General features: G+C 44.3%; 1 protein-coding gene across 2 annotated transcripts in view; it reads left to right on the top strand.

Annotated features, from left to right (window-relative positions):
- Positions 1-27,031, top strand: part of CDH11 (cadherin 11) — a 142,726-nt gene that overhangs the window by 41,339 nt on the left and 74,356 nt on the right. The window contains exon 2 of one of the 2 annotated variants that reach the window (XM_032424354.1): positions 19,601-19,725. The exons of the other annotated variant lie outside the window; for it this stretch is intronic. The gene's annotated coding sequence lies outside the window, so the exon portion shown is untranslated. The remainder of the gene's footprint in view (positions 1-19,600; positions 19,726-27,031) is intronic. 2 annotated transcript variants of the gene reach the window in all.

Here is a 27,031-nt window from a genome sequence, read left to right as displayed (position 1 = left end):
TAGAGAAACCAAGGTTCAGAGAGATGAAGTCACTTGCCTGAGGTAGCATGGCTAGTAAGTGATGGAACCTTCACCGGAACCCCAGATCCCTAAAGTCCAAAGCTCTGTGCTCTTGCTTGTCCCTTGGAGTTTTATTGAAGGGCCATGGAAGATGGCTGATTCAGGTATATTGAACCGGTGCTGTTTTATTCCCCAAAACTTCTTCCTTTTGGAGCCTGGGTGTTTTTGCAGTGCTAACCAATGCCCAGCTCCGTCCTCTGTGACGCTCCTGCCCCTGCTCTCTCAGCCAGGCAGAGGAACAAGGGAAACAGAAAGTTAAATGAACTCCCCAAAGGGCAGTCACTAGGAGTCAATGGGTGTTTGCTTTATTCTATTTGTTTGATTTAGAACAAAACAAAACAACAAATGTTCCCTGCCTCTGGGTCCAAGGACTTAGCTGCAGATTTAACAACAGCAGTTCCCATGAATAATGAAAGAATTTCCAAGTTGTCTGCAAACAACCAGGACATTAAAGGAACACACCAAAACCAAACTCAGGTGTTTGCTTTCTTCTTGCCAGTGTGGCAAGTTTCAGCAGCCCCTTGGCCATCACCTGGGCACTTATTGGAGATGCAGGATCCCAGCTCCCTTCCCTAGCCATCCTGGAGCAGAATCTGTATTTTGATAAGGTCCCCAGGTGACCTAAGAGGGGGAGCAGACTCTCTAAGGAATGTTGGGAAAGAGGAGGCCTTCCCTCCCAGCCAGAGCCAGGGCTAATATGAGGTGAGTGAGTCACTCCAGGTCCAAAATTGTAAGAGTGCCAAACGAGGCAGTCATCAGCACAAGCAATATTTAATGCGATATTTTCAAAATACTTTGTGAGGTTTTTTTGAAGATACCTGGAGATCTGCAGTCTTCTCCTTTCTGGTTCCTTGAGGGAGAAGCCTGGAGAAACTACTGGAGGAGGTCTGGGAGCTTTGGTTTCCATTTTCTCTAAATAGTCTAAATTTTCAGCAAGTGAAATTGCATGGAGTTGTTTCCATTTTGATCTGCATGCCTCTATTTATATTATTGGACTTTCAACAGCTGTGATTATACGCAAGGAATGTTGCGTTATAACCTGAACGTTTAAGCTCCAAGTTCAGTTCAGCTGCCGAATATACATCATGTTAATGATGATGCTAATGATCAAAGCAGGTAGGATTTATCGAGGGCTTGCTAGATGCTAAGTGTATTACAGACATTAACTTATTTAATTTTTATAAGAACCCTATGAGGGAGGTACTGCTTTAATCTCCATTTTAGTGATGAGGAGATGGAGATGTACCCAGAAGTGAGATAACTTGTCTAAGGGTAGAAGGAGGTAGAAGTCAGATCCAGGCAACTTGCTCCCGGAGTCTACCCTCCTTACTGCTTCACAAATCTATAGTAGAATAGTGTAAAATGAATTTACATGATATTCGAAGTTCTAAAGCAAATGTATGCACACTTTTTTCTTCAACGGGTAATAGGTTGCCAAGTTTTTTAATTCTGATAATCTGCCCCTTTTACTTTTTTTATGTTAAAATGCTCTTTAAAACAATGCAGTGAGAGTTGATACATGATGGTAGTTGCCTTTTAGAAATATCCGTAAAGTTTTGGCTCCCATTTTCTTTTGAACTGGGCCAGGAGGGGAGGGGAGAAGAGGCTTTCAGTTCTAGGGAAGACACACATCTCAGGATCCTCGCTGCTGTGCTGGGAGCACCTGTGAGCGCAGGTGGGCGACATGGGTCCCGCCCTGTCCCTGTCTTCGCTCCTGCTCAGCCTGGATACAGCAGTCCCTGCCCTTGCCCCTCGGGCTGGTGTCTGTGTGGGACTCATTAGCAGTGGGTGTGTGTCTCACCACAGTGGCTCATTCACAGGGCTGCAGGCAGCGCCAGGAGCGGGCCGCCCCTCTGGCTGTCCCGGGAGGCTGCTGCTCTGGGCTGTCCAGAACAAAGCAGGGCTGCACCCTCTCACGGCCACCCCCCTCCCCCCCGTAGCGTCTGGTGTCCTCCCAGGAGATGCCCTAAGATCCAAGAAGAAAGCAGGCTTTTGGAGATGGCCTGTTGTCACCCTGGATCCTGCCTCTCAAGGAAGACTGGAGGCGGCCAACGGCTCAACAGAGTGAGCAGGCACTGGATTTAACCAGCCTGGCCTCTCCATCTGCCAGCCTGAGTGCAGGTGCCAGCAACACCGCCCAGCCCAGACAAGGGACGAGGATGGTGACACAGAGATCCCGGCAACGTGCTTTTGTGGGCACAGCTTTAGGTCCGGCGGTGCCGTTTTATTTCTGTCTTGCCTGGGCCGTAGCGCTCCGTTCCCCGGTGCGAGTTTGCTATTCCTGCACTTGCGCTCAGGTCCATCTCCAGCCGATTCAGGGGTTGCTTTTAATTCCGGCTTGGTCGCTGCTGCCAGAGCCGTGGCTCAGCAGCTTGGCATGGACTGCTGAGCCTATCTTAGGAGTTTCTGAAAGTTTGTTCTGGTCTATCTGAGAGAAAGAGCGTGGACTGGGCCCCACTGCCAGATTGTGGAGGCTGGGGACACGTGCTTGGGGCACTATTTCCATCTTCCGCCTTTGTCTCATCCTCTCCTCATTAAATCTTCCAGGTCTGTGGAGTTGACTACCAATTGGTGCCTGACCTAGTTAACAGAGAACCACGATGGTACCCCTTGCTCATCATAATAAATAGATTGTAACAGTTCACTGTGATTCAAAGTGGACTCTGTTATTTTAGAGTCATTTCTACCTCCTTGGACTGAGTGTGTGTGCATGTCGATGTGTGTGTGTGTGTGTGTGTGTGTGTGTGTGGCAGTTCCCTAAATGAAGGCTGACGTTTCCTGTTGCTCTGTTGGGACTTTGCTTTCGGACAACAGTCCTGTGGCTTTGCATGGAATAGTTAATGGGCTTGCTGGTTTTCCTGAATTGATCCCCTTTTATTTTCTCCTTGGGGCACTTTCTCTGGAGCCTCGGTTCTCACATCTTCTGCTCTCGGTGTCAGCTCTGTTTGCCTCTCTTCTGCCAAAGGGCACCACGAAGTTACTCAAAGGAACCTTGGAACTGTTTGTTCAATGAATGAAGAGCTCAGTTGGGACCGTTCCTGGGACAGCACATGCTTCCAACTGGTCCCTGCTACAGCATTGCTGGGCTATGACTCAGGCATCTGGTTTTGCCTCTGCTGATCTCAGAAGCCACGTGGGAGGTTGGTTTTGTTGGCATGTCCCAGAGTCCGTGACCTTTTCATCATCATTTTACCTTGCATTTTGAAAGATACTCCCCCCAAACAAGCTGTATTTTTATAAAGTAATAACCGATCTGTGTTCTCACTTTTAAATTAATCATATGTACATAATTGCCAATCAGAGCTTCTAATCAGTATGAGTTAATCAGTGTTAACATTTATTTATTTTACTAAGCACCTTCTATGTGACTGACCTATGCCAGGTGGAAAGAAAAGTGAGCAAGATTCAGGCTTGGCAGGGGCTTCCAGTATATACTATTCTTGTTAACTCATCATTTTAGTTTGGCTATATTGAGCACCCTCTGTGTGTTTGGAGTGGTACAGAGTGCCTTGCATATATCATCTTGACTAACCTGTGAGTTAGGTTTCACAGATGTCACTTTTCAGATGAGGAAACTGATCCTTGTAGAGTTGAGTCACTTGCTCTAAGACATACATTTAATATATATATATTTTAAGTAGGCTCCACAGCCAGTGTGGAGCCCAGTGCAAGGCTTGAACTCACGACCTTGAGATTAAGACCTGAGCTGAGATCAATAGTCAGACGCTTAAGGAGGTTTTAAGGAAGAGATTATTGTCACAACTCCTTGCTTCCTTCCTCCTCTTTCCTTCTGGGTAGGTATTAGCTTTTGTAAGCAGGAGAGTGCCCTATGTTCTTTCCATGCTTTCCAGTTTCTGGCTTAGTTTCCCCCTGCCCCAGTTTTACTGAGATATAATTGACATATAACATAATGACTTGATATACATGTATTTTGTGAAATAATCACCACCATCAGTTTAGTTAACATCAATCGCCTCCCATAGTTACACATTTTTTTTCCTTTTGTGATGAGAATCTCTTGTAAGATTCTCTCTTAGCACCTTTCAAATATACCATATATTCCTGCTTGAAGTCTCTGTTTATAGCTTAGTTTGAAGTCTATGAAAACGCTGAGTACAAATGAGCGTGTTGCCCCCTAGAATAATGGAACTTTGAGCTTTCTAAGACATTCAGCTTACTTGCTTCCTGATTGTTTCAATAGGGGAACTGGGGCCACGAATGGCTGAGAGATTTGCCCATGGTCCCAGTGTAAGAGCCTGGGCTTGAACTCAGGACCCCTGACGTGAAGGCCAGTTGTGTTATTTACAGCCCATTATCTTGTTCCTGGATAATTTATTCTGGGCTAGATGGCAAATCTCAAGAGATCTCCTATGTAACTCTATCCAGGCTAGAAGTAAGAGCAGCCAAAATTAGGTGATGATGTAAGCTCATTAAGGGCAAGGGTCTAGCTTTGTTCATCACTGTGCTTCTAATCCTCAGCACGGCCCCAGGTAACTACAGGTGGTCAGTGGGTATGTCTTGGATGAAGGAACTGGAAGAGACAAAGGGGGCCTCCAGGGATAACCATCTCATGTTACCTGTTTGGTAGTTGCTGTCCTCCCTTCTTGGATTCTCCCGCACCAGTGGATATTTTAGAATGAAATTGATGGTATCGATATTTCAGTTGGCACTTCAATGATTCAGTCATTTAGTATCATAAACTATTTTCCTGTTTCGATTTTGGAATAAATTAACTGGTTCTTTTGCATCTCGAAGCAGAGTAGTTTTTTAGTGTTTGCTTTTTTGTTTTGTTTTGGGGTTTTTGTTTTCTGAGGGGGGCGGTTGTTCGGCTGTACAGGAAGTGATGAAGGCACTCGGTTATCACAGCACAGCTTCACGTTGGGTGTGTGCCTGGCTCAGGTGTTTACCTGCAAAAGAGACACTTCCAGTTGCATGATGAGAATTTATGGAAGTAAAAATTTGTGTCCAGGACAGATAATTTTTAAAAAAATTATGTAAGCAATGAGGAAGAAGAAAAGGGAAAAATCACCCACGGTTCATTCACTCTGACTCATAGTCCTTATTTTTCTCCTCCCTTTCAGTATTTAACTTGGGAATATTTTTACATTATTGTAATTGGGGTAAAGATTTTCTTTCCTAATGAACGACGTTGAAATGGTCCAACATATTTTTCCACATTGCTTTACAATTCACGTAATTGTGACTTTGGGAAAGAACTGCTATCCCATGCAGGGCGTGTCCAGTCTTACACATTTTCCTATTACAACAAGGCACTTTTGACTTTACAGGAATAGAAGGATATTATTCCTACTGGGAATTTGGGTGAAGCAGAGTGGGATCATAAGAGATTGGCCATACCTAGAAGGCCCTGTGCTTAAGTCAGTTACTCCATAGGAGTCCATTTCCCACAGCCCTAGGGCCCTATTTCCCTAATGAAAAAAGAATGTTTGAGATATGCACATAGAGAAACCTGGAATTAATCAATATCATAACTTTTTGGTTACTTTTCTATTTTTTTTGTAATTTAAATAATTAGGATGATTTACAAAGCAAGCCTCTTCCCTAATTGCGAGAAGCGTTTTCCTCATTTCTGAAACTGGGTGGCGTTGAACCGGAAGGCAGAACAACAAAAACAGTACAAATGTGAGTGCAAAGGAAAGTGAAGGTCTTCAGGAACAAACAACAGGAAAGGCAGAGAACTGTTGAAGTGAATCCGCGCGCTCACTTGTAGGTCAAACCTGTTAGGATCAGTCCTTTAATGAGGTCACCGTGTTTTAGGAGTGGAGTCGGCAGAAGGGTGCTGGTAAGAGCCGACTTGGAAGAGAAGGCTGAGAGAGCTTTCATTAACTCTGCTTGCATCATAATTTGGCAAGGTCACTGGAGAGAATCTTCTTGAGGCCACTAAAAATAGGCAGTCTCATGGATCCAACTGTGCTGTCATCACTCCTTGCCTGCTCTTTAGTCACATCTTATTTGGGGAGCTCTCTTCATTTTCCTCACCCACCTACATCCTTTGTAACTCTGCATTCACTTTAGATCAGCTGCCAGACCCCTGGTGCTGGGGAAGACAGCGGAGGCAGGACGTTTCAGGACCTCCTGCTCACCTGGCTGCTTTACCTCGCACTTATATTCATCTTCCTTCCTTCCCTCCTTCCTCTCTTCTTTTTCTCCTTTCCTCCCTTCTTCCTTCCTTCTTCCCCTCCTTCTTCTCTTCCTTCCTTCTTTCCTTCCCTTCCTTCCTTCCTTCCCTCCCTCCCTCCTTCCTTCCCTCCCTCCTTCCTTCCTTCTCCCTTCCTCCCTCCTTCCCTCCCTCCTCCCTCTGTTTTATCTTAACATGGCCCCCAGTTCCACACATTGCTCTCTGCAAAGAGACTGGCACATAGAAATTCTCTACATGTCACAGCTGGGTAAGTGAGAGGAAGAATAAATGAATGCACGGTCAGATCTCCAAGAAGGCAGAGTTCCAGTGAGAGATCAGTGGGGCTGGGAAGATCTCTGCCTCCCTTGATGGCACATCCCACTACTGATCTACTATCCTCCTTTTTCCACACTCTTGTACCCCCAGCCCTCATATATAATCCCTTCACTTCACCTGTGCGTTCTGTCACTGTCTAGCTGTCTGTGGTTGTATACATCTGTCCATATCTTAATGTGCACATCTGTTCACAAGGAGGTTCTATAAGAATTCATAGGAGCAGTTTAACTCTTAGATTCTCTAGTTCTATTTTTCCTCTCTTGATTCCATGGATTTCATTCAGATTTTTGTAAATAAAATTGGACCCCAAACCCTAATATGTATAAAGTGGATAAAACATAGCTGTGGATTGAGTAGAAGAAACTAGGAAGAAGGTGGGGATACCAGAACTTCCCCATACTGCCCTCTCACCTACCATAGCCCCTGCCGTAGCCTCTGGGGTACCTGGAAAAACTCAGTCTTATGACTTGTGATGTCCCTCAAATTTCAGGTCTGGGTCTCTGTGGTTATGGTTTGTAGTAAATGCAGATGATTACGTAGTAGGTACCGCAGGATCTGTAACCAGTGTGAAGACAGAGTTTCTGCTTTTCACCAGCTCACAGGGATTAGGGTGGCAGACAAATGGCTGGGAAGGTGATTCCCTAGAACAACAAGGTGTCTGAGGCCTTGAGGCCTGACTGACTGATAAAGATTGTAAGCTGTAGGTGTTGCCTCTCATCCTATCAAACACTGAGCGTCAGCTCTGAGCTAGGCCTGAGAGTGCTGACTGAGGAAAAAGTCATGATCCAGTCTCTGTTTTATTAACCTTTATAAATTTCCTGTGTCCTGTATCACTAATTGTTGACTGTTTATTTTTCTGTTTGTTTTCTAACTCTACCACTGGATGAATGCTCTGCAAGAAAAGCAACCCCATCTGTCTGCTACTCTAGTGTCTTGACCAGTATCTGGCACAGAGTAGATGCGCAAGAAACATTGATTGACAGGATGAGTGGTTGATAGAGATGATGCCGTGGTGAGTTGAGAGAGAGAGAGAAAGAGAGAGAGAGAGAGAGAGAGAGAGAGAGTGTGTGTGTGTGTGTGTGTGTGTGTGTGTGAGATGTTGGAAAAGGAAGGTGGATTATCAGGGGGAAATAACGTGGCCAGGGCCTTAAAGGACAAGGAACATTTATGAAGAAGAGAAGGAGAACATGTATTCTGTGCAAAGGCAAAAAGTAGGAGTGAAAAGTCGGGAAGAGTGGGGCAATATGGTAAGTTGAGCAAAAATGGTCATTTCCAGGAAGGGGCTGCTCCAAGTGAGGCTGAAGGCCTGCTGGCTCCCTAATGAGGGGCCTGCCCTGGGGGAAAGGCAGGTGATGATGAGGGACAGCAGTCAGAGTACAGTCGGGGGTACCTGGGGGGTTTGCACCCTGACAAGCGGGGTGACTGGGGTATGTTACCCATCCTCTGTGTCTCAGGTTTGTCCACTTTCAAATAGAGGATATGGCCATTTGAGCACAGGACCCAGAACAAAGCAAGGCTTGGTTATTGTTAAAAGCAGAGGAGGCCAGACTCAGGAGCCCTTCAGTGTTTTGAAACCTGGAGCACAGAGCAGTGTGTGGAGGATGGGCTGGCTCCCATGTCCTCCTGGGAGAAATATGCTGCCTCCACCCTCCCCCACCTCCTTCCCTCACCTGCTGGAGACTCTGAGGGTCCTTGCTGTGCTGGTGCCGCTGTAAGCTGCCAAATATTCTAGTTCTATTATGTTTACACTAAGGATGTTGTTCACTGCCTAAGGCAGGGTCGGGTAATCTGGGGTGGGGGGGGGACAATGGGATAAAGAACTGTCTAGCATCAGTCCCTGGAATGGCTGCGATGGAGCTGAAGACCAGTTTTGTCTTCATGGGCTCTGAGTTCCTGTGCCTGGTTGTGCGTCCTTGTCCCTTTGTGTGACACAGCCCTGACAGGTATAGGACTTCTCTGCTTGGGCTCTGCCTATGAACCTTCACTCAGATTGTGATACTGTGCTGTTGTTTCTCCTTTTCTCACTTTTATTATGTGAAGCAGCGCTATTCATTTCTGTAGTGCCTACATCTTTGCAGGCAGTCTTAAACTTCCTTTGGAATAAAACTGGCTCTTTGTAAAATGAGTGCCATGAATTACAGGGAGAGGTACAGAGGTAGATTCTGTGCCTGTGAGTTTTCAACCTAGTTTCTTCTCCACGAAGACCTAGATTCCTAGAGAGCTGCTAGACTCTGCACCCAGCTCCGTCACCAGCTCTGGTCTGGACTGACTTTTGTCACTTCCTTTGAATTTCATTTCTGCCCTTGGAAGAGGACGATAGTCTTTCCTCACAGTCCTGACCACACCTGCCCCGGCGCGAGGTATGGGTGAGGATGCTGCAGAGACACGGGCTGCCAGAGGCAGCGTCCGCGTGGGCTCTCCTCTTCACCCACTGCCCACTCAGGGCCTCGGTCTCTCCATCTGTAAAATAATCATTAAGTCATTCATGGTTGTCTTCAAAATATTGGGGAACAACCCACACGGTTATTTACTTAATATTTTCTTTTGACTCATTCTGGTTCTCTTAAATATTTTTGAAGAAGATTATATTACTATCATTGATGATGGTAAACTAGTACCTCTTGTGATAAATGGAGAGTAGCCCCAAAATTGACATAATTAAAAGAAACAATATAATTGAATCTTTTCCGAACCTGAGACTACCTTTTCTAAAAAGAGAGGTTTATTTGGGAATTACTACAAATGGAGACTTTCTTTGTTAAGATCTGGATTGAAAGAGAATTACCTATGTCCTGACTCATTGTCATTTAATGCCAAAAATAATCACAGTAATTTGTGGGGCTCCTATCGTGTCAGACATTGCACTCATTTCTTTAATATTTCTTTATATCGAGTCCTTATAACAGAAAACTGATAAATTCTTTAATCATGATGATGTTGACTAATAATATTTAATGAACAGTGAATTAGTGCCAGAAACAATAGCATAATTTGTGCGCATTATCTCATGTGTCCAAAGAATGTCCATTTTATAGGTAAGAGTCCTGTAAGAGTCCTAGGTTATGGAACTGGTGAGTAGTGGAGCCCCAAATGGGAACGGGCCTGCCGGACCTGAATTCCACCCCCTAGCAGAGGCTCTGCTTCCCTTCATCTGTCTAACTCCCTTCCTTTGCTCTCCCTCTGTTTGCTTGCTGATGTAACCACTTGGTTTGGCCCCTGGACAGGGTGTTCTGGCTTTCTTCGAGGTGACCAGACCATCTTGTCAAGGACTATGAAACCTAGCTGTAGCTTCTTATCACCACCCCAGCAGCTACAGGGAGACCCCTGGTGTCCTCATGGTCTTCTGCACATGAAGTGTCCCTGTAAAGATGGTCTTCATCATGGCATCAGGTTGGGCCCATGAAAGACCATTAGAGAGGGAATAGTTCCTAGAGATCCTTCTAGCTCAGTGTTCCCCTGGGTGTGGTCAGAGTTCTGCAGGAGGATGGCGGGCTGCTTTCAGCGAGGGAACTGATTATTCCGATTATAGAATTCTGTAGACTCAGAACAGGAAAGAAACTTAGTGACCATCAAATCCACCCCAGTACCTGATGTCAAGATTCATTTTGTAAGTTGCCAGATAAGAAATGTATTTTAAATATTTCCAGAGATGAGCAACCAACAAGTGAATAGTGTGTGTGTGTGTGTTTGTAACTTTACACACTTACAGTATCAGACAACCACGGATATCAAAGCCAAGAAGGTATAAAGTAAACCTGCTTCAAAATCCAGCCTGGTTTTCTTGGATGAAGTCATAAGATAGAGATTTAATAAGTGGACGTTGCAATGGCAGATGTCCCAGAGCCTCTGATTTGAGTACTATTAATAGGATATTTGCCTGTCACTTCCCCACCATTGACCCAAACTTAGTCTGGGAAGATGACCCAAGTCTTCACAGCTGTTGATAATGCTGTTTTTGTCTTTATTCTTGGTTCTTATCAATGGAATTAGTAAGAGTAGACTTTATTTGTAATTATTTATTTTAAAAAAGATGAAAACAAAAGAAGGAAAGAAATGAAACTTCGAGGATGTGTGTGCATCTATGAGTCTGGGAGGTGAATTCTGGGGGAGCAGCCCAGATAAAGCTTTCTAAGGGGATGCTAAATTCTTGATATTGGCATGTGGATTTCCCCCAGATCTTCAAGAATGTCAAAATTTGTGCATACAAGTGAAGAATTTTATTCCACCAATAAAGTGCAGCAAACTATAACTGAAACATTTTAATGGCCCACTTCCCCTGCTGCCCCTGAATGAATCCACTGTACCTAATGAGGTGCAATGAGGATGCACAGTGCCTGCTAGACTCACTTGCTGGCTCATGTCAGCCCCTCTGTGGTCAAATTCGAATTTGTGCCTGAAGAAAAGTATAAGGCACCACCCGCCGTGGGTCTTCAGTGCGCTCGCAAATAGGTGAGACCTCAGGATCGAGGACACAGTTCTTCATTTACCAGCTCGATTTTTCCAAAGCTACCTGGGAGCATGTAGCGTGCACCTTTGTAACAATGGATATGTAACGGGCAAGAAAACATACATGCTTTTTCCTTTGTGATGCTTATGAATGTTATCAATGTGTACAGTTTATATCTTCAAAATCATTGTCTCAGAAGAGGTAAATAACAAAACGGCATTTTTTTTTTCTTAGCTTAATTTTACATTGCAAAAGGACGGCCCCACTTAATTTTGAGAAAACTTGTTTTGTTTCTTTCCAAGCATAATGGTCCCAGAGAGAATGCTCTCCTATTATATCATAAATCATTCTCATTGCTATGGACAGTGCAGCTTGCTTTTCTTACTTTGAGAGGTGATAGCAGACGGTGACTACTTCCAGCACACAGCAAAAACTGCTGTGTGTGTGTGTGTGTGTGTGTTTGTGTGTGTGTGTGTGTGTGTGTGAATACTTCTTTGACTCTATGAATATGGTGTTTTGCAAATGAGTTGATTCCTTGGTTGTATGGAAGTTCCCCAAATTTGATAAACTGTTCAATATAAAGTCTCAGGCTTTGGGTTATATACTGTTCATCATTTCTTTGGAGGGCCCTCGTCAGGGGCTGCTCTCTGTCTTTCTCTCTCTCTCTCTCTGGATAGTTCAGTAGTCTGGTAAAGTGATGTAGTCACTGGTCACTTAAAAAAAAAGTCACTGGACTACTTCTCTAAATTAGTGCCCTAGTTCATGTCTGCTGAGAGCAGTTGAGTATGGCCATTGGATGAATTGCTTTGGTTTAAACTCCATGTGTCCAAATCCTGGCCTCACTGCTTTATAGCTCGGTGAATGAGGGCAGCTTTACTTCACCTTTTTTATCATCAATTTCCTAGTTATGAAATAAAGAAAATCATAGTACCTGATGTATAAGATTATTATACACACACACACACACACACACACACACACTTAACCCAGTGACAAACTCTCAATAAACGTTAGAAATCATCTTTGCCTGCTTGGATTAAGTTGTGTCTACATAACACCTGGCTCCTGGGGGTATAGAAGAGCTGAAATAGTTCACATCATGTGTACATGACTATAACCATGCCCTTAAATCCTCAAAGATGATTAAATGCTTCACTTGGCATCTGAAGTATTTGGGAAATATCGATCACGTTTTTCAAACTCAGTTCTTACACAAACACATGGATTTGCCGTCAGTCAGTCAGGAAGTACCTATTGGTTACCCAGTCTTGTTAATAGCCAATTGTTTGCAAAATGATAGCCTATTTTTAGGTATAGATTTTAACTATTTTAGAAAACAAATCAAAACAGCTTTTATCTAGGCTGCAGAATTTGGGCCAAGTGAGGACATCATTACAGTCCTTAAAAAAAAAAAAAATTAGAAACTATACCTGTGCTTTGACATCAAGTAGATAAAAAGGTAGATTTTCGTGTTTTAAAATTTTTAAAATACAGTTTTATGGTTGTTCTCCATTTAACTAGTACCATTCATCTATTTGTCCAATAAGCCAAGCTCTGTAGAGGGTTAGCCTGGTATTGACCCGGGCCGGACAAAAATGAGTATAAGATATTACATCTCATCTTTCTGTCTTCAAGAAGCTCAATGTTTCCTTGGATGCAACATTGGAAGAGGCAGACAGACACAATAAAAAAGAGCTCTCCTTGGGGGAGAAATTTAGAGGAACAGAGGTGCACAGCCTGCTGGGATCGGGTTATAGCAGGCCTGACTTGGGCAGGAGGTGAGGCTGGGGTCAGACTGGGGAGAAATGCATAAGCTGTGTTAACCAGGGTAGACATCTCCTGACCTGACAGGGAACCACTTAGAGTTTTAATATTGTCATATTTATTTAACGTAAAGATTGTTGTCCTCTAGGAAGTGTTTCCATCAAGAAAGGAGTTTCTGTTTTGCCGTGTGCATTACTGTCAAATGCTGAGATACTTGTTCATTCACAACAAGGAGACAGATAACCAAAATAAAATAAACTGCAGGAGGAGACATAAATGTTGTTCTGAGCGTTTGTGATTGCATGTGCTCTGCTTGCTTTGTTTATCCCAGCGATTCTTTCTAAAACTTTACCAGTTGACCGTATGGACATCCCTGAAACCTTCCTGAAGCTGGGTTGTGTTCATTTTTATTTGCTTGCCACTTCTCCCTCCCCTCAAAAGGTTAAAATGTAAAATTGCTGGCATTCTAGGGCAAAAATAAAATATACTCTCTTGAAGAAAGCCTCTTTCTTTTCCTTCTCTTCTAAGTGTTCTCAGGTTCTATAACAGTACATAAACAGACTCCATGTATATTTGTGACTTTTATGGTGGATGTGCTTAGATTTTCCCTTATTCTGATGTTTTATTCCTTTTTTATTCAGTAGAGAAACCACCAAGGCATAGAGGGAAGGCAGAGCCTTAGGAGCCAGGAAAATCTAGGTTGGAGTTCTTATTTTACTATTAATTAGCTTTGGTACGTTGGGTAAGTTATTTAACTTCTCTGAGGTTGCATTCTTTTCTCTTTTAGGAGGTAGGAACCAAATAAAACAAGCCCCTCCCCCCCCCCCCGGGGTTGTTGGCAAGACCAATGAAAAGAAAATTGCATGTAGAAGCACCAAGGCAAATGTATATGGGGGGTATGTAGTAGGTGGCCAATAAAACTGGTTTCCAGCATCACAGCTATTGATATGTTAACGGAGAGAAATCGAAACGACCGACATCATTTGGGCAAGAAATAGGGATAAAATGTAGAGTAGCAGGAGGCTTGCTCATATGCTAGATGACTGTTTGTTTATTCATTTCCCAACGATATTACAAAGGCTGTGAATATTTATTTAGTTCTGCTCCCAATAGTCCTTCTAATAGGGAATTATTTGGGTACAACGAAAGACATTTGTAAATGCGGCTGATAAGACCGGCATTGGACAAGGAGTGTTTTGTTGGACACAAGAATTCTATTGTCCCTGGCTTCAGTTGTCAAGTGCTCGGAGAACCCAGAATTTATGGTGGTAGCACAATGGGCCTTTCAGGGCCCAGCGAAAGAGCTGTGAGATCCCGCTCCCCGGCTTTTCAGGGCTTCTAATCTTTTTATCGGGCCCGGACAATGCCGGATTCAGCCGCTGCCTGAGCCTCCTGACTGTCCATTGGCCGCCAGGTATTGTGCGGTAATTACCATGGTGACAATGGACTCTCTCTACGCCCGTCCATCGGCGCTTTGGAAAACGGGGAAGGTTGTCACTTTGTATTAGGTGCCTCTAAAGGCATGGCTTACTTAGAAAAACTGCTAAAGAGAAATAAAGATAATCATGTTAAGAGTTTGATTTAAAGGGCCACTGTGTCAAATCCATTTGGAGCCCAGGACATCTTTTTGGATGTTTTCTTGTAATTACGGTCAGACATGGGGCGTCATCCCTGTGCAGGGGATGAGGAGCCAGCCTTGGAGGTTTTGCAGGAAGGCATGAGTGGCGGGGAGCTGGCAGCCCTTAACATTCAGTGGGAGCAGAAGTCCAAGCTGAGCTGGTAAACTTTGAGGGATCCCTGAATTTCTTTGAGACACAGCTTCTTCATATGAAAAAGACTGGTGTGGGAAATGCTTACAGATTAATACTCAGTATATGTTATATACGATATAGGCAAAATACATGAATACGAGTTCTATATAAATGCTTGTACCTCTACCAGAGGGCTTTATGAATAGCAAATAAATTTTAAATCATGCACAGTTCAAAAAGCACAATCTATACATTTTTGTAATCACAGCTACTGATTATTGAGTGCCTACTCTGAGTGGGGTAGTGCATTTATTATCATTATTCTTCAAAGTCATCCTGCAAAATAGTTGTTATTATCCCCATTTTCTAGTGAGGAAACAGACTCGGGAAGTTCTTGCTTGCTCAAAGTCAAACTAGCTCGGAAGAGACAAAGCATGGATTTTAAATCGAATGTTTCCTCACATTCAATAGCCTACTGCCTCCCCCGCTTTCTTTTTTTTTTTTTTTAAATTCAAAATCTATAAACCTATCTTACAAAATATGTTTCACCATATGGTTTTGGAACTTTGGCGATAACAGGAAAGAGAAACACCCAGTGATGATTATTAATTGAGTGTATTCATTCCTTCAGCAATGTCAGGAACACGTTCATGTACCATAGGAAGAAGCCCCTGTTACAGGGTGCCCTCAGTCAGCTGCCTCTCTGCTGCCCCTTCTCCCGCCCAAGGAGCAAGAATACACAGCGACATCAGCAGAACGACTTGGTCTTTCCATTACAACAGAAAATCACATGGCCTTTGCTTGACTTCTTTGCCATAACACAGCAGTCTAAGAAGCCTGGTATTCATTTGTTTATTTAATAGTCATCTATTTAATCATAGTTTGTTTCAGTCAGCCCCCTACCAAAGTACTGGAAATTCCCTGTTGCATTGTTTTAGCAAAAAGTAGAAGTTTTCCAGGGTGATGTGCTAGAGGGGTAGGCATGATTTACCCCAGGAAATAGGTTTCATTGTAGGTTCTTTTTTTTTTTTTTTTAAAGATTTTATTTATTTATTTGAGAGAAAGAGAGAGAGACAGAGAAACAGCATGAGAGGGGAGAGGGTCAGAGGGAGAAGCAGGCTCCCCGCTGAGCCGGGAGCCCGATGTGGGACTCGATCCCAGGACTCCGGGATCATGACCTGAGCCGAAGGCAGTCGCTTAACCAACTGAGCCACCCAGGCGCCCTCATTGTAGGTTCTTAAATCTGGCAGGAGAGGAATGGATTGTTGGTGATCCAGTCCAGTCAAGCTGCTTCCCTGCTCTAAGCACTGGGCACTTACGGCTTAGCCGATTTCTTCGTCTGTAAAATGGAGCTGTCTCTGTGTCCTTGGGCTCCCCTGCTCCGCTCAGTGACAACTCTTTCCGTTTTCACCTGCCACCCCCACGCCCCACCTGCACCAGCACTGCATACACCATAAGTGTCCCAGGATCGTGTTGATGGGAGTCAGTGAGGTGGGGACTGTTTTAATCGAATGTACATATACTTTCAGCCCTTACCCTTCCCCAACCCCAGAACTACATATTGTTGTTTTTGTTGCCCTTGTACTCTAAATAGTGATCTTAGCCCATGCCTGGGCTGGCTGAGTCCACATTCTTGAAAAGGACCCATACATGTAGATCAATAAGCCAAGGCATTTGATTTGGAGCAGAGATCCTCAGAGAGGGACAGCAGTGTGACTCGTGGGTCAAAGGGAAGCCTATGGACTTGCATGTACTGAGCCTTCTAAACACTCTGAGCTCAGCAAGAGATATCTGCCACAATCATACCCCCATCCTTACCCTGGCTTTTCTCCTTGCTTTTTGTAGGCTCGCTAAAGATTTCTCCATCGCTGCTTCTCAGTGTTCTTTTTCCTGATTTCTCAACCTCTCTGCAGTTATATATGGCTTCATGTGTCTGCACCCCTAGGAGGCTCAGTACTGCAGGTGGTTGAGCACAGCCCTGGACGGAGCTGGGAGAAGGCGGTGACCCTGTATGGGGAGCGGGCCAGTCATGGCACGCAGGCCTTGAGAAAGGAAGGGGAGACACCCTGAGAGTAGGTAGGGGTAGATGCCACAGTGCTGGGCTGGATTTCCGTGGCTCAGAAGGGAACACGAGATTCCAGGTCTTGCGCAGTCATGAGAGGAAAAGAGGGAAAACGAACGTTCCAAGCAGGAACTCCAGTGCGGAAAGAGAAGACAAGCATCGTACATGCATAGGCCTCTCAGACCCAACAAACTCTCTTCCCATTAACTCTGCTGAAAGTACAGAAACAGCTAAGATTTCTTCTGTCGTTGTTTTCTTTCCTAAGAAGCATGGTGCGGTTGTATATCAACATTTTCTGCAGAACCTACATCCCCTCTCTCTCAAATGTTTGCAGTCATTGGAATTCATAGACAATTCACCCAGCTATTTTTGCTTTCCTTCCAAAGCTCTTAATTGTCTGTGCAGGCTTTTGGTGAAAGGAGTTTTATAGGGGATAGTTTTCAGGGAGGTAAACAATGCGAGGCAAAGTGGGAGTTCAATTAGTTTTTATGGATTTGAGAAGTAAACTTTTAAAAGTGCACTGGCTACAGATACAGCTGTATTCTTAACTGACTGGAGACTGGGGAATGCAAAGAGAAGGAGTGCAGGCTGTCACGTCTGCGCTGCTGAATTCGGGTCCCACCTTGGTTGTTATGGGCTGCACACCTTGGGCAGGAGTCTTACCCTTTGAATAGTGGGGGGAGAGACCCAGATGGGCTCATGACAACCAGAGTGGCGATGCATTGGTGAGGCCTGTGGCGACGTCTGTTCCATTTATGGTGTACTAGCTGTCCCCTGCTGAGTAACATACTGTCCCCAATTTAGCGGCTTATAACAATTCACTATTACTTTTTATAGTTGAGTTTAGTGAAGTCATCTGGGTGGTTTTTACTTGGGGTCTCTCACGCTGTGTTGTCAGATGGCTGGTCACATGAAGGTTTGACTGAGTCGGATGTCCAAGATGGCATCTTTGCTCACCATCTGGCACCTCAGCTTGGGTGCCTAGAATAGCTAGGTATGGCTGGGCATCTCTCTCTCTATCCACGCAGCTTCTCCACATGGCTAGCTGGAGCTTCCTCACAGCATGCGGGTCTAGAGTATTCAGACTTGACATGACAGCTGACTTCTCCCAGATGAAGTTTTCCAAGAGCACAAGACAGGCTCTAAGGTTTCTTATGACTCAGCTTCTGAAATCTTAGAGTGTCCCTTTGCTATGTTTCATTGGTGACCCAAGGACATCTCAGATTCACATAGAAGGGGTCCTGGGGCATGGATATCTGGGGGTATGGTTCATTTGGGAGGGGGGCATTTTTGGAGACTAGCTCAACATGTAATGTGGTTGCAAAGTGGGGTTCTTGGGGCGCCTGGGTGGCTCAGTCATTAAGCGTCTGCCTTCGGCTCAGGTCATGGTCCCAGGGTGCTGGGATCGAGCCCCGCATTGGGCTCCCTGCTCGGCGGGAAGCCTGCTTCTCCCTTTCCCACTCCCCCTGCTTGTGTTCCCTCTCTCGCTGTGTCTCTCTCTGTCAAATAAATAAAATCTTAAAAAACAAAACAAAACAAAGTGGGGTTCTTCATCAATTATGTGTTCTATGAATTGTCCATGTGACTTTTTCTCTGACTCCATGTTCATCTAGGAATAACCCCATTGCTGTTCTGTCCTCAACATCCTGGGAATAGCACACAATAGGAAATTTTCTTGTTCTTGCTTCAGTCACCAAATCAAGATGCTATGGACACATTTGAGATTTATAATTTATTTCAGCCCTTCACCAAGAAGGGTTTTTGCTTATTGCTGTTGTTGCTGTTGTTTGGGGAAGGTGTGGTGTGTGAGGAATAGCTGTTGGATGGAACCAAGATGAGATAAGGAAAAGTATATTTGGAAACAAAAAGAAAGAATAAATAAAGTCAAAAAAGAAGTTGTTTCACTTCTTTCTTTTAAATATTTTATTTATTTTAGAGAGAGAGGGAGAAAGCAAGGAGGGGAAGGAGCAGAGGGAGAGGGACGGGGAAGGGGAAAGAATCCCAAGCAGACTCCACACTGAGCGCAGAGCCTGACACGGGGCTCAGTCTCACGACCCTGAGATCATGACTTGAGCCGAAACCAAGAGTTGGACGCTTAACTGACTGAGCTACCCAGGTGCCCCAGAGCTGTTTCTCTTCTCAATGCTGGCTGGGTTGATCCTAGAAGGTAGAAACCCTAGAGATGAAGGACATTCAAGAAATCCTTTATGCCGTTGTGTTACAGCTATGCCAGCCACCACCTTCCTTGGATCAGTGCCTCAGTTTTTGAAGACAACAGCTGTTCAGACACTCCATATTCCTCTCTTCATTCACTGAACAGATATACATTGAACAGCTGCTCTGGGCTAGGAAATGTGTTAAACACTTTGGGAGATATGAAGATGCATCAGACCAGAATCCAGGCAGAACACAGCCCCCACACAGAAATCCAGAGTGTGCTGTAGTGCGGGAGGGGGTGGAGAGAAATGCAGTCTTGATGAAGAATTGCAGCTCTGTCAGCCCAGGGCTCAGCTCCGCTGGGGTAGGGATGACATCTCCTACCACCACCGCCACCCCTGTCTCTCTTTGCCCTTGAGACTGTCACTCCACGAGGCTCTGGCAGCACCAGAACAGTGCTTGTCCCTTGCGAAGGGAAGGTACCTACTTTGGACTCAGATAGAATGTGTGTTCTCTCAGAAACTGGCTGCAAGAGTTGATATCCCCCCTACAGGTTTGTTGCTAGTGCTGGAGCAAATGGATGTGATGTCCGTAGCATGGTGTAAGAAGTTGGATGGATGGCTGCTCTTATCTTTTTGTCAAAATACCAAAAGCACATATAGTGAGTCATATCACCTTTTGGTAGCTCTAAACCCATGGCAAGTTTTTTCCCACTTTTCACACAAGTGTGAGAATTTGTTTACATCTCTCTCTCCACACCTGGACTATTCTCCTCTAAGGAAAAAGTCTATTTATGCAACTGTGTGTGCCCAGTATCTAGGAATGTGTCATTTTATTGATTCATGTCACCTCTAGGTTAATAATGATCCTTTCACTTTTTGCAGAAATCACTGTATTTTCGGCTCAGTGGCCCCGTGACGCTTATTCCGGTTGTCATTTGTTGAGTGACCAATCAGATGGGTGGAGTGTGTTATAGAAATTGGCAGCAAGTATCCAATGGGTGAAGAAGGTAAGATGGAGCTACTTTACTGTACTATGAATGTGGAGATGGAAGTGATGCCCAGCAGGCCCCTTCCTCCAACCTGCCTTTGTTTGCATCTGCACCAAATCGAAAGCAGAATCTTAGAGGGAAGTTGGCCTACTTACTTAGGCTTTGAGGAATGTGATTATTCACTGCTGTTCTTGGGTTCTCTTTATTGAACACCTGATACATACTAGTACAAGGATGATCGTTTTTGTTGTTGTTGTTGTTTGGTTTTTTTTTGGCGGGGGGAGGGATGACTATAGAAGGTTCGGAGTAGAAAGAAGGAACTAAAAGGGATTCTTTTTTTTTTTTTTTTTTTTTTTTTTTTTTTTTAAAGATTTTATTTATTTATTTGAGAGAGAGAATGAGATACAGAGAGCATGAGAGGGGGGAGGGTCAGAGGGAGAAGCAGACTCCCCGCTGAGCAGGGAGCCCGATGCGGGACTCGATCCCGGGACTCCAGGATCATGACCTGAGCCGAAGGCAGTCGCTTAACCAACTGAGCCACCCAGGCGCCCCATGAACTAAAAGGGATTCTTTAGCAAAGACTCAGCTAGACAGACTAAGACAATGGCTATGTTGCTTCTTCCTCCTTTTCTTCTTTTGAAGAGAATTCTATAAATATGAACAAGGTGGCTTATATCCCATGGCCAGGAGGCTGAACCTTTTAGACCTCAAAAGGCAGACCACAAGATCATAAGCCAAAAGGCTGATTTCAGCTCCCAGGCCCAGCTCTGCCATTCACTGTCGCTGTGCCCTGAGATTAATGAGCTCTTTTCTGAGCCACAGGGTAGTTGGACCTAGGGTCATTAACAGTTCTTAAGTTTTAGGATTTTATGAATCCATTTACCTCCTATCTTCTCAGCGGTAACTAGAGCTATTTTTATAGGACATCCAAATATCCAGATAGAAATATAAGAATTAATTCTATTGGCATGACTCCCTACATCTTAGGGTTCTAGATCCATCTATCCTTGCGTCTGTGGCTCATCTCCATGAGGATGTCCACCAGGTGCCTTAAATTCAGAGGCCAAATACAAGTCATGGTTTTCTCCTCTCAACCTTCACTTTGTCCTGTGTGTCATATTTGAGGGTAGCATCAAAACTCACCCAGATCAGAAACACGGGAGGGGTACCATATGCCTCTCAATCCCTTACCTACAAGAGCAATTTATTCTTGTTGATTCCTACTGGTGCTACTCTGATTATCTCTGAGATATTTTTTTATTTCTCTCTCTCCCCACCACCATCCTCCAAACATAAGCCTGGTCCTCTTTCTCCAGAGTTACTGCAATTGCTGCCTGACAAGTCATTTTGCCTCTGGGGTTACTTCATCTACGGCATGATACATCTTCCATACAAATACTAAACAATGTCCCTACGTCCAGGTATTATGTACTTTCCTACTTAATCTTTTCAGTGTCAGAGATCTGATTCCTTAATAAGTCTCTAGGACCCCTTCAGGGATAGGGCCACTGTTTTGTTGTCTAGACTCATCTCTCAGTCATTCTCTTTGCACACTCAGCCCTTACTAGACACATCCACTGTGGGATCTACTGTAGGGCACACCTGTCACTTCCCCAAAGCCCCATGATCTCTCTCTCTCTTCACAAGCCAACTCTTGCTCACTTTATATCTTAGCTTGGAACTCACTATCTCTAAGGATTTCTCTTCAATCCCTGAAGACTGAGCTATGGGTATCTCCTAGACAATACTTTAGTAGTCTGATATTATACCATTTACTGTGATTTTGACAGTGGGCTGTAATTGTCTGTTTAATTACCTATCTTCCCGGCTAGACCTGGAGGTTCTTGAGAGCAGGACTTATTTGGGGAGCACTGTGTTCCTAGTTGCAACCACTGTATCTGGCCCAAAGTAGATTCTCAATAAATATTTATTAAACATGAATAGAGACTTTAAGAATACTTTGAATAGAATATGAGGAAGGGGAGTTAATGTTACGACAGAGAAAAGTCATAATAATGACAGCTAACAGGTATCTAGTGCTTAGTACACGTCAGGCAAGTAAGATATTTAAAGACATCGTCTCCCACAATCCTTGCAAAAACCCAATGCAGTGGGTACTATAAATGTCCAAGATTTGCTAAATAAGAAAATCAAGTCTTGGAAAAGATAAGTAACTCGCCTATGGCTGTATTGGCATAATTTTTGTCCTTGGAAATTTTTATCTTTGAGAAGTCTGATTTTAGCTAGAACTAATGGATTTTACCACTCCCCTCTTTTCTCTTACCCCTGAATAAATCTGCTCTGTTATGGACCAAAAAAAAAAAAAAAAAAAAAAACCAAACAACCAGTTCCTGCCCAGGAGGCGGGACTTTTTCCCTGAATCCCATGCAAGCTTTTGTGACAAAAAAATGGTCGTCCCTGTGACTAGACTCGTAAACCTTTGGTGATTTTCTAGGTGTTGTACACTCATATGTGAATGTGCACCTGTTTGAGGACAAAATTTCAATTTGGGGAACTCCTCAAACTCTTTCTGCCATGCTCTGGTCCATGTTTGTTACGGGAATAAGCTGATGAGGGAGCAGAGCAGCACTTCCCTGCAGAGGCACCCATAAGATCTGGAGTGTCTGACTGGCTGCCCTCAAATTAGCATATCTTGCACTCATTTGCTCCAAAGCCTGACTCAGCATACGAGACGCAGCCCTCCTGTAGACATGTCTGAGAGTGATGATCATCTCATTGCTGCCAAGCCAAATGGGTTTCTTCATTTCATCGGCCCTGTGAATTCTTCAATAGAACATGCAACTGACATTTCCTATTTTTCTAGATAATAGGGACAATTAGAATGAGGTATCAGTGAAGCAGTCAGAAGCTAAATAGAAAGCACTTGAATTTAATTTATCTTCTAGGAAACATGCTAGTTTTTTTTCTACTTAGAAATTAAGAACGCTTATTTAGAAGAGTTCTGCATAGCTTTTTTCCAAGGAGAGGAAGGTAAACTATTCTAATGCTTGTAACATTAAAAAACACACAGCATGGTACAGACAGAATGGCCGTTTGATCTTTCTGGCAAAGATTCTTGTTTTACAGAGAGGATTTTTTTTTCCTTCAAGAAAGGAAAGACTTGTTCATGATTATACTGTTAAGGTTTTGGGAAAACAAAACAAAATTAACCAACAACTTAGGCTCCAGACTCAGATTCTTGATTCCCCCATCAGTTCACAAGAGTAGTATTTCTTTCTCTTTCTTTCTTTTTTCTTTTTTTCTTTTCTTTCTTTCTTTCAAGATTTTATTTATTTATTTGACAGAAAGAGAGAGAGCACGAGAGAGAGAGAAAGCGAGCACAAGCAGGGAGAGCAGCAGGCAGAAAGAGAGGGAGAAGCAGGCTCCCCGCTGAGCAGAGAGCCTGACATGGGGCTCGATGCCAGGACCCCGGGATCATGATCTGAGCTAAAGGCAGACGCTTAACCAACGGAGCCACCCAGGTGTTGCAAAGGCAGCATTTCTTGAAAGAACCTGTGGTGTGCTGTGCACACAGCCAGAGTCAAAAGGGCACTTCCCTTTTCCTCGAGGAGCTGACCCAGTTTCACTTGGGTCCCTCCTCAATGCAGGGGAGGACTTACCTGGGGATTAGCCACAGGATAGGGCTTCTCAGCCCTGATAACTCACTGGGCTTTTATAGTAGGGCACTTGGGCACAGATAGGAATGTCTTCAAGTGAAAAGTTATTTGCCCTTATGTTCATGAAAAGCTTCCACACATGGAGATCCTCCTGAGTGATCATCAGCAGGGGCTAGTGGTCACAGGTCACCCAATTATCTTTCAGTTGCATAAAAATCAATCCCTAAAAAGCCGCTTGGTGCGGGGGTGGGCAGCTCACCTGTGCTGAAGTATCCACCAGGCTCTGCTTTGTCCCTGACAGTTTGAAATGTTGGCAGCCCGCCTTCCAACCCCCTGTACCTGCTGGGTCTGTCTGTGAATGCACATTTCCTATTTCAGGATGTAGGCCACTGTGGAGAAAGAGGCCAAGTATCTGTCACTTGGATAAAAAAGCAGACACTCAGTCCACTCGCTGACTCCTTTGCCGATCTTCAGTGTGTACGATGTGACTATCAGTCCCGCAGTCAGCTAAGAATTACAGGAAGCTCTCATGGGCCAGGCAGCACGAGGGTCCTATCTTTACCTGCATCAATACTGAAGGGAAACACTTCAACCACAGTTGTGGATCTTTCATCTTGCTTTATTTAACTAATGATGAACAAAATGCAGAGGCCACTCCTGATAATAACGGTGAGAGCTGATACTTAACGAGCACACCCATGGGCAGGCACTGGGCTATGTGCTTTACATCCACGATCCTGTGGGACATCACCAGAACTTTGAGTGGTACGTGCAGTCGTCGTGATTCTTTTATAGATGAGGACCCTGAGGTTCGGAGAGGTTAAAATCAACTTGCTAAGGGACACGTGCTTAACAATGGGTAGAGCCAAGGTCTCTCCTCCTGAGCACTGACTTTTCCAGTTCCTTTGTAGCTTGCCTTCCAGTCTTAACAAAGTTGGAGGGCAATTATAATTCTTTTGGTATGGCCATGTCCTAAATATCCACTTGTGTTATAAAGGAGACCTAGCAGCTTCTGGCTAATGCATTAGAATGCAGCTGAATGTGTACACTGAGCGAGAGGTAACACATTGGGAGAAGCAAAGAGAGCCCTGGATCTGTTCACTTATCAGCCATCTCTTGAGAACTGTTCTTGTTTTAGCCATTGGACTAGGTACTGGAAATAAAACAGTGGGCCAGATGCACATGCATCTGGGGATACAACAGTGAAACTAGCCATGCCTTCGAAGGACCGCCCTTCTTGTGATGGAGCCCAGCAGGCTGTCAAATAACCATGGTGCATAGTTCCTTCTAGACAAGTCTAGGCTTCCATAGCAGCACAGAGGGGCTAATTCTGATAGAGGAAATCAGGAGAAGCTTCAGTGGGGAGGTGACCTTTGGGTTTAGACATGGAGCATGAGTAGGAGTTTACCAGGAAAAGATCAGCAAGGATTTTGCAGTACAGAAGTTCTAGAGAGAGAGAGAGCAGTACCTAAGTTCTTGAGCCAGTGTTTTGTGACTAGGTGGTTTGTTTTCTTCTTTATTATCTTTAAGTAGATAAGACAGTTAAGTGGATGAAGATGGTCTGAAATTCAAAAGGTGACAAAAGGTCTACAGAGAATTCAGTCTCCTTCAGTACCTATCATCTCATCCATGAATTCCCTTACCCGGAAGCAGCTACTATTTTTGGATTCCTATGTGACTGTCCACAGATTTTCTGGACAGTTACAATCACACATATCCAGAGAGTCACTTTCTCCACATCTGTATATGTAGAGGGTCTCTAACTATAGACACTGTTATGCACACTGTTCTAGAAAAATAAAACTTTGTTTCCCCTTATTCGTTTTACTTGCTCTCCTTTGATTTTAAACTTTTTTAAAATTAAGAAAAATTACAAACCTGCAGAAAGTGGCAAAAATAATACAATGGATTCTTAGAAACCCTTCATCTGAAATCAGTTGTTTTTTTTTTTTTTTAATCATTTTCCCATGTTCTGTGCAATGATTGTACAGATTTAATCCCTAATTAAGATACAGCCTAGATGTCAGTTTCCCAGAGACCTGTGTAAGCTTCCTCTCTGGAGCCCTTACTTCCTGAGACAACCCAGGTACAACTTGAAATCTAGAACGTGTTCCAGTCCATGTCAGTCGCTCTGAGATGCCATGAGCAGCAAATCCCCCTCCAGGATGGAGATGTCAGGAAGGGGCCTCCTTCGGGCCACTTGATACCCACCTTGTGCTCAGCTTTGGGAAAGGTTTTGCCCTGTCTTGTTAAGTGCTCCCTCAGAAAGACGTGAGTGTCTCTCCGGCAGGTGAGAATGCTCTCTGCACTGGCCTTCTGGGCCCAGTTGTCCAGGGTGGGAACACACTGCCCCGTTAAAATCTGATCACTTCGTTTCCGACAACCAGCCATTTAGATAGTGACTCTTCTCTTCTGTTTGTCGGCTTCAACACGGCCACCCCAAGCCTGGGGTAAGATTCCCTCCTTTCAAAGATCAAAGCCCCTGAGCACTACTCAAGTTATCTCTGTGCTTCCTCTATGCATTACATGGCAAGGGACAGTTTGTATTCTCCGTGAGAGGGACTGTGAATACTGTGACGGGCAGGAAGTAACCCAAGAAGACAGTGTGAGATGGTTTTCCCGTCAAGGGCTCTGGGCCTAGGAGGATAGTTTTCAGGTATTCATTCATTCACTCATCAAATAATTACTGAAAGCCTTCATGGCACTCTTTCATGCTTTGTGTCAAGACCTGTGCATGCTCTTTGAAGACTGTGATGGTGATCTGTGGGGTGGCAGACATATAGACATATCACGGCGGAAGAAAGCAGGTGAACCTGAGAGTGATGGGGTGAATCTCTAAGGACTGACTTCCTGGCCATCCATCCATTCATTCATTAAACACATATCTATTGACTGTTTGCTTTGTCCTAATTCCAACATGTGCCCCTGTGAATAAGACCATCATGGTTCCTATTTTCATGGAACTCATATGCCCATGAGAGGGTGTCCCCTGACCTCCCTCTAAGTCTACCTGTTTCCTTATGTTCCATCAGGAAGGTTCCGCTGCTCCCACTGTTTCAGGACAAAAATCAAGCCATTGCCTGTCAGCCCTCCCTGGCCTCATGTGGTTCCTAAGCCAGAGATTCACCATTTCCTCTGGAGGCTACTAACCCAAATTACCCTGTGCCCTGCGGGGGACTCAGAGCTCAAGGAAGTTTGAGAGAGCAGAGGAGGAAAGGTAACAAGCCACACCAAAATCTGCCACCAATTAATTTTGTCTGCTGAGGATCTAGAAGGCTGCAGCCTGACACCTGGCAGATGCCTCTATTTGGAAGCTTTAGAAAAATTGTGGAGGGGCCAGTGAGTTCATCTTTTCAAGAGGCCCTGAATTTTAGAATCTAAGTACCATTCCAAATGCGGTTAGGTTGCCACAGCAACAGTTCTTATACATTTTTTTTTTTTTTTTTTTAAGAAAATGAATTGTAAAAAATCCGGCTATAGACTTGCAAGGAAGGGCTAGGTGAGAAGGTGCCTCTCTAAATGAGTATCTAGTAAGTTTCCCCAAGTACTGTGTTCCTGTCCAGAACAGATACTGTTTTGGACCTCTCAACACTCCCCAATTTCCCTTCAGAATCTCCACTTGAAAAATGGACCCAGGAGGATTGTTATTCATTGTCCCTCACCCATTTACATCTGGCTTTGGGCAAAGAAAGAAAAAGGCTTTATCG

This window comes from Phoca vitulina, unplaced genomic scaffold (genome assembly GCF_004348235.1).
Source record: "Phoca vitulina isolate PV1807 unplaced genomic scaffold, GSC_HSeal_1.0 scaffold30, whole genome shotgun sequence".
Classification (NCBI taxonomy): domain Eukaryota; kingdom Metazoa; phylum Chordata; class Mammalia; order Carnivora; family Phocidae; genus Phoca; species Phoca vitulina.
Note: the sequence above shows the minus strand (reverse complement) of the source record. Positions and strands in the feature narration are given on the sequence as shown.